The sequence below is a fragment of the Sciurus carolinensis genome, chromosome 3, assembly GCF_902686445.1.
Source record: "Sciurus carolinensis chromosome 3, mSciCar1.2, whole genome shotgun sequence".
In the NCBI taxonomy this organism is placed as follows: Eukaryota; Metazoa; Chordata; class Mammalia; order Rodentia; family Sciuridae; genus Sciurus; species Sciurus carolinensis.
The window spans coordinates 54,819,227-54,826,793 of NC_062215.1; the positions used below are offsets into that span (position 1 = coordinate 54,819,227).

The following is a 7,567-nucleotide window of genomic DNA, read 5'->3' on the forward strand; positions in this document are numbered from 1 at the left end:
GGTGATGGCATCACTACACCTCTTTGTTTTCCTTGGTAGGATGAGTGAGGCTCAATGATAACCTCAAAGCTGCTGAAGTGGGTTATTAGGTGGCCACACTCTGATGGAAGGGATTCCGCACAATGACTTTCATCCTCCTCCCTTTCCCTGCCCATTCTTCATTTATTCTGCAACCATTTGTTACCTCATGGACATTCCTGACGTATCTTATCTAATACTTCAAATCCCCTCATCCCTTCTCTTCTTCTGTTCTCTCATCAAGTCTTTTCCCTCACCTCCTTCCCTCCTTCTTACTCTTTTGTTCACCATCCCATCCACCAATTTTTATCAGACTGAATGACAGAAGTAATTCAACAAGTACTTACTGAATGGATAAATGAATGAATTATGTAGGGTCTCCTTGTAGGGAAAACACATACCACTAAATTTCAGGCATTGGGAGATAGGAAAACACTCATATGGATTTCTGCCTTCATGGGAAATTTCCCTGTCCAGTGAAGGCAGGAAATGAGGAATCCTGTCACTTCTCAGATCAGTGACTGCCTTTCCACAAATACTCACCTCAGAGCACCCTGCACATCAGGGTTCCTGAGGCAGTAGATTATTGGGTTCACATGGGGTTGATGACAATATTTAAAACTCCAGCAGCTTTATCCTTATCTGAAAGTTTGGCTGAACCTAGTCACACATAGTTAAAAACACCAGAACCACAGAATATAGCAACCACAGTAAGGTGGAAGATGCACATGGAGAAGGCCTTCTTCCTGCCATCAGCAGAGTGGATTTGCAGAACTGCAGCCACCACATGGATGTAGGGGTGACAATGAGAACTACAGGGATAGCTGCAATTATGAAAACCACAGATCCGCAGTTCATTGAGTTGAGTGCTGGAGCAGCAGAGCTAGGAGAGTTGGGGGAGGTCACAGTAGAAGTGATTTACTTGGGTCCACAAAAGTTGAGGGTAGTTAAGGACACAGTATGGGTCAGTGCATTGGTGAAGGCACAAATGCAGGATGCAGCCATCAGTATCCTCTGGACTGCCTGGCTCATTTGGGAGCTGTAGGTGAGGCTGGCCAATGGCCAGAAATCAGTGATAGGCCAGGGATGTCAAGAGGAAGCAGTCCACCCCAACCAGCAGATAGAGAAGCAGAGCTGTATGAGGTAGGCTCCATACGGAACTGTATGCTTGTGGGACACTGTCGGGGTTGCGTACGGACCCCCGGCCCTAGGTGGAGCCTGGCCAAGATGGCGCCTGGCAAGCTGCCAGTGAGGTTGAAAAACTGCTATTCTGCACGTATACAACTAACTTCACCTTGAGGAAGTCTCAGTAATTGGTCAGGGCCTCTGCATGATTCTTGCGTGATTCTTAGGTGCTTCAAGTTATACCCATATACGTCTATCTTTTCCCCACATATCGTGAATATTCTAATTAGTTGATATAACCTATATAAGTGACAATAACTTCCCAGAAAGGGAAGAAATAAAAGAAGAATCAGCTGTTAATAAAGAAGCTTGCCACCCATCACGTCTCCGGGTCGTTCTTGCTGGCGGGAGCGACAAGTGGTGCTGAACCCCGGGAATCTTACGTGCCGCGGAGAGGTGAGTGAGGTGAGCAACGATCCGTGAAAGTGTGCACCCAGATCTGTCAGTGGACAGGGAAGTTTCCTAGAGACGAGAATATTGTGATTGCGATAAAGTTCCTAGGAACGAGAGGTTAAAGTTTCCTCAAAAAATGGGGAACGAGGTTGCTAGATGTAGAATGGAAGGTCCCTTGAAAGAAATTCTTAAAGCTAACGGCACTTCCTTAAAGACAAACTGCTTGGGCGTTTTTAAAGCAGGTAGAGGAGATTTCACCTTGGTTTCTGGAAGAAGGATTGTTAACTATCCCACAGTGGGAACACCCGGGGGAAGATTTAAAGCGCTGTCCGGTAACGCTCCCAGGGACGTTAGCAGTTTGGTCATTAGTCAGAACTTGTTTGCGTTCCCCTCGGGAGGCTTTACAAAAGGCAGTTGCGCAGGGAGAGGAAGTGTTAGAAAAGGTAAAAGAAGAGTCACAAAAGGGCTCTGTTAGCACTCAGTCAGATTCTGATGAGAGCGAAGAGGGACTCTCAGAAATGGAGTTAAATAAAATTAGTGAAGAAACAAAGTGTTCTCAAGCTGGTTCAATTAGTCAACAGGCATTAAGGGAATTGGAGGGCATAGGGCAGCAGCTAGAAGACAAAAAAAAGGCGTTACAAAAAAAAGAGTTACTCAAAAGAGTTGAGCTTACAAAAATATGCAGTGGCGCAGTGAAAAAAAAAAAAAAAAAAAAAAAGGAGAAAGTACAAATAAAACCACAAACAGAGCACAAAGAGAAAAATCAGTTTAGGGGAGGGTCCCCCTAGGCAGAGAGCTCAGCAGCTCCATTCCTTAAAAGTAGTAAAAAATAATGTTTTGTGATTTTCTGCATTCAAACCTAACCTGATTTCTCAACCAGGTAAAAAAGGGGTTAAAAAGTAAAGTCCTGGGTGATCCTCCCTCCCCCTGCCACATTGGAATGTGACTACAGCGTCTCAAGGAGAAAAGGGGGGTAACCTAAAGATAAGAAGAAAAGAAGAAAAAAAGTGTCCGTTTTAAATTCCTGGGCCGCTGCATAAAACTGACTTATTCTTCAGGATTCTTGTTTTGTTTTGTTTTTTTTTCTTTAATGCTGTATTTTTGAGCTCATAATTTTAATCCTACATACCTAGGTTAATGATTTTATTTTTGATCAGTTCTATTTTTTATTCAACTGAAGTTTTTTAAACAGCTGTTTCATTGCAATGAACATTCACCTATAAATTACAAGGCCTTTGATTTTGTGTTATTTGTATGTCGTACTGTCTGGTGTTATGTCTTATCTGCATCAAAACTGAGCGCTCTTAAAATTAAAATTTAAAATGGATCCAAATACTTTTATTCACGTGAATTAAAAAGGTTCAATTTAAATTGGGTAAACTAATGAAAGTAAAATGTCTTTGAAAATAACTCACAAGTCTCTAGGTGGTCAAACTAATGAAATGTTAATGTTAAACAATGTCTAATATCAATTACTTCTAGGACTTTTCTTCAGCAGGAAAGAGGCAACGGATCCTGTTCAGGACACTTGTCTGATATCTCGGTTTTATAAAATAAATAAATTGGAGTTAACATGTATGGGATTACTCAAATGTGTTTGTAGAGACGTCTGGTTAATTTACAAAGTTAAAATGCTAATTGTTAAATAACATCAGGTACTCTTAACTCCTCAAATTCCATGGGGTATCATACTTAAACCTTATTGGTGTTCTCATAGGATGGTAAATAAAAGGGTTTAAAATTGCTTTGTGTCATCACTAAACTAAAAACAAGGTTATTAGAAGTTATGTCCTAACAAGTGGAATTCTATATATAAAGGGTCCCAAAAGTTTCAACTGTGTTTCAATTAAGGGTACTATAAACAACAAAATATTTAATCTTATTAAAATAGGGTGATTTATCTAAATTCAGAAATTTCATAAGAGTTGTTTCAAAATGTGAACAAAAAGGTGTCAACAGATAAAAAAAAAAATAAATAAATAAATAAATAAAAGGTTCTGGGTATAGAAATATATTTAGTAAAAGGTAAAAGGAAATGTTTCTGGATAAGAAAGTCTGTGTGTAACAAAGGACAAGTTTCAACAAATCTGTGTGTAACTAAGTTGGTTGTATGTATGTAAAACAGCTAAAGCTATTTAAGGTTTTTCCTAAGGTGAAATACTAATGTTCTGATATAAGCCAAAGTTTAATCTATATGGTAAAATGACATGGTAAAATAACAAAGTTTTCTTAAAAACACCAATTCATTCTTAACTTTGTGTCTCTTAAGTTTTATTCTTTAGAACAATTGTCTTAAAAATAGGGGTTTATACAATTATGGTTAAGCAACTGTTAAAGATTGTACTGCATTATAAAGTCTAAATTTTTCTCTAAAAACTAAAATTGGTAAGAACCAATTCCTCACTAAAATTAAAATAACTCTAACCACAGATGTACCTTATAACCCACAAAAACAAGGTATTGTTGAACATACACATCTCACCCTCAAAAATGCTCTTTATAAACAAAAAGGGGGAATAGAGGAGACCTTCAGGTCCCCTAAAGATAAACTTTCTCTTTGTCTCTTTGTTTGGGGTTTTTTAACTCTGGGAAATAAGGGTAACTCGGTGCTTTACTGGAGCTGCGGCTCAGTTTGTGTGTTTCCACGGAATAAACTAACTTACTACCTCTTTTTAGTCTCTTAGGAGGAACAGTTCAACTATGTAACAAAACAACTGCTTCTCTCAATTGTACTTCAGATTTGTGCTATCTCTCAATGTTAAAATGCTTCTAGGTTCCTGCTGGCAGACTTAATGTGTGTTCCTACCTTCTTGCCTATGCCAGTCTCTGTTACAGATGATGAATTGCCAGTATTGCTTTCCAGAAATAAGAGGGACTTTGGAATCACCGTGGCAGTCATTACCGCCATAGTTGCATCAGCGGCAGCAGCCACTGCGGCAGCTGTAGCCTTAACTACGTCTGTACAATCTGCAGCCACAATCAATAAGGTGGTTCAACAGACTGCTACAGCCTTATCTACTCAGCAGACAGTGGATCAACACTTAAAAGCAGGGATTCTTTTAGTGAACCAGCGAGTGGACTTACTTCAAGAACAAATGGACATTTTACAGGAACTGTTAAACGTGGGATGTATTTATCATCTGGCGGGACTGTGCGTTACACCTGTAGCTTATCATAACTTCAGCTATGCAGCAAATTTGTCTAGAATCTTGTCTGTTCAGCTACGTTCCAACTGGTCTTATGAATTTGATAATCTTACAGCTATTCTTAGATCTCAAATTGTTAGCCTTAATGCTACTAGAGTTGATGTAGCTCCAATGTCTGAAGTGCTAAATTGGTTATCCTCTTCTTTCAGTTTTATTAAGCAGTGGGCTGGTACGGAAGCATTATGCATGCTTATGATCATTGCTGTTATCTTCCTCTCACGCACTATCATGCGTGTGCGCCAGAGTCAAGCGAGAGATCGTATCATCTTCCATCAGGCCATGGCTGCCCTAGAGGCCGGCAGCTCCCCACAAGTGTGGCTCGCGAGGCTGGACCATTGACCAGACGGGTAAGGTAGTAGGTAATGCCGTACCAACCTAAGACAGGAGCTGTAGCATGCTCTGCAGTTATCCGATGACGGGTAAGGACGGTGGTTGACCACTCCGCCTAAGACAGGCTTGGTCCCGAGCTTTTCTTTTAAAAGAAAAAAGGGGGAACTGTCGGGGTTGCGTACGGACCCCCGGCCCTAGGTGGAGCCTGGCCAAGATGGCGCCTGGCAAGCTGCCAGTGAGGTTGAAAAACTGCTATTCTGCACGTATACAACTAACTTCACCTTGAGGAAGTCTCAGTAATTGGTCAGGGCCTCTGCATGATTCTTGCGTGATTCTTAGGTGCTTCAAGTTATACCCATATACGTCTATCTTTTCCCCACATATCGTGAATATTCTAATTAGTTGATATAACCTATATAAGTGACAATAACTTCCCAGAAAGGGAAGAAATAAAAAGAAGAATCAGCTGTTAATAAAGAAGCTTGCCACCCATCACGTCTCCGGGTCGTTCTTGCTGGCGGGAGCGACAGGACACAAAACAAACCAACACTGTGGGAACAGTGACAGTGATGCACCCAACATCCAGCACTGATAAGTTCCCCAGGAAGAAATACATGGGGTGTGGAGTTTGTGCTCCACCAAAATGGCTATCAGGGTGCTGAGATTGCCCCCAACTGTGACCAGGTAGGCAAAGAATAAGAGCAAAAACAGCATGTACCGGCTTTTCTGTTTCCACTAGGCACAGTAGAATGAACTCAGTGACTACTGTCTTGTTGGTTCCAGCTTCTGGATCCATGGGTTGCTATAAGGAAATGTCCTAGGAGGGGGTATATCAGCTCACTCATTCACTTATGGAACATAAATGTTTTAAATCACTTATTTGCAAAGCCCCATGGGAATGTCTGTACCTGCCTAGGTGAATATTTCCCCCACCAACCACACCTTACTGGTTGACCTCTTCCATCACCTCAACACCGTCACTTTGCTCTTGATGAAGACGCCTAGTGCTGCCACCACCTCCTCCCTCCCATTGTCTCCTAGTTTAAAAGATCAGAATACTTGTCAAAATACAAAGCAGACTTCCACTGTAAATATAGAAAGATTTAGTGGAATTTTCCTATTTCTTTTCTCTGAGGGATCAGATCAAACTAATAAGCAGAGTTTGAAATAGAAAAATTCATATTTTCAGAGAAACTAGAAAACATTTAAAAATACAACTTAGGTTTAAAGGCTTCTCTAAAGGATAAAGATCAAGTGAAAGTATAGCAGAAATCAGAAGATACCTGTGATTGTGAATGTCAGACCCTTCGAGTACATTTCCCCAAAGTCAGGGGCTATACTCTGAAGTGTACATTCAAAATCTCTAGTTCAATGAATTACTAGTGTTCTTGTTGTTACTTAAGCCTTTATGTTGGCTTTGGAGAGCATCTTAATTTAAGGTTATTTATTCCATTAATATAGCCAACTACTCCCCCCCAAAATCAAAGCTGTAAGTAGGCCCCAAATGTTGATTGCTTCTTGGTACAGTTAGGATTCTGTGTTGCATAGTGACTTCTTTTCCACTTGTTATGAACTTAGTCAGGCATGGTAGATTGACCAATGAGATATCAGTTTAAGGGGATATCCTCCAGTGAAGCAGGCAAGTACACAGAAAGTCATATTGAATTTTCTTTTACATACATCAAACTCTGAATCAAAAATACAATTGTCTTTATTGTCCATGGAATAAGCAAAACCAGAGCTTTATGAAAAGTAATGTTATTATGCAGAGAGGAAAAGGGAAACAAAGTTGGGGGTGAATCTCCTAAAAATCAAAGGGAGATCAAGAAGCGAAAGGGAATAGGTGGGAGGCAGTGAGGGGGAAAGTGTTAGGGAGTGATATTGGCCAAATTATATTGCTATATTGTGTTCATGTATTAGTAACAATGAATCCTATCAATATGTACAACTCTCACGCACCAATAAAAAATGAGGAAATAATATATTGTCATTCCCTTGCACAGAATAGAGTAAAGCCAGAGGCTGGGAAGCAGCGAGAGTCTGGTAACTAAGAGAAGGGAATGGGTGATCAGGGAGGCAGTGAAATTCAGGGCAGGAGTGGTTAAGGACATCTCAGAAATAGAGATGCTATAATTGATGACTGATATGACTGTCTGGGGACATGGTCACCAAGAAGGTTCTTAAACACTCTTGTTCATGAAAATGACTAATGTACACACAGGTTGATGGCATGGACTTCACTGGTCTTGGTTTAGATTTGAGATGCACAGGAGGCAGGAATGAATGAAAAGTCCTCCTGGGAGACTGACCGTACAGTCTTCAGGGGAGACTGGAAATACAAAAAGACTGCATGGTCAGCAGTTCCCTGGCTGCCTATCAGCATTGACCAGAGAGAAGTAAAGATAAGACATACACATGAGCAATCATGAATGAAG

The 7,567-nt window shown here is 40.6% G+C and overlaps 1 pseudogene; it reads right to left on the reverse strand.

Annotated features, from left to right (window-relative positions):
* Window positions 1-557: 557 nt before the first annotated feature.
* On the reverse strand, window positions 558-5,928 carry LOC124979368 (olfactory receptor 3A2-like; annotated as a pseudogene).
* Window positions 5,929-7,567: the final 1,639 nt, after the last annotated feature.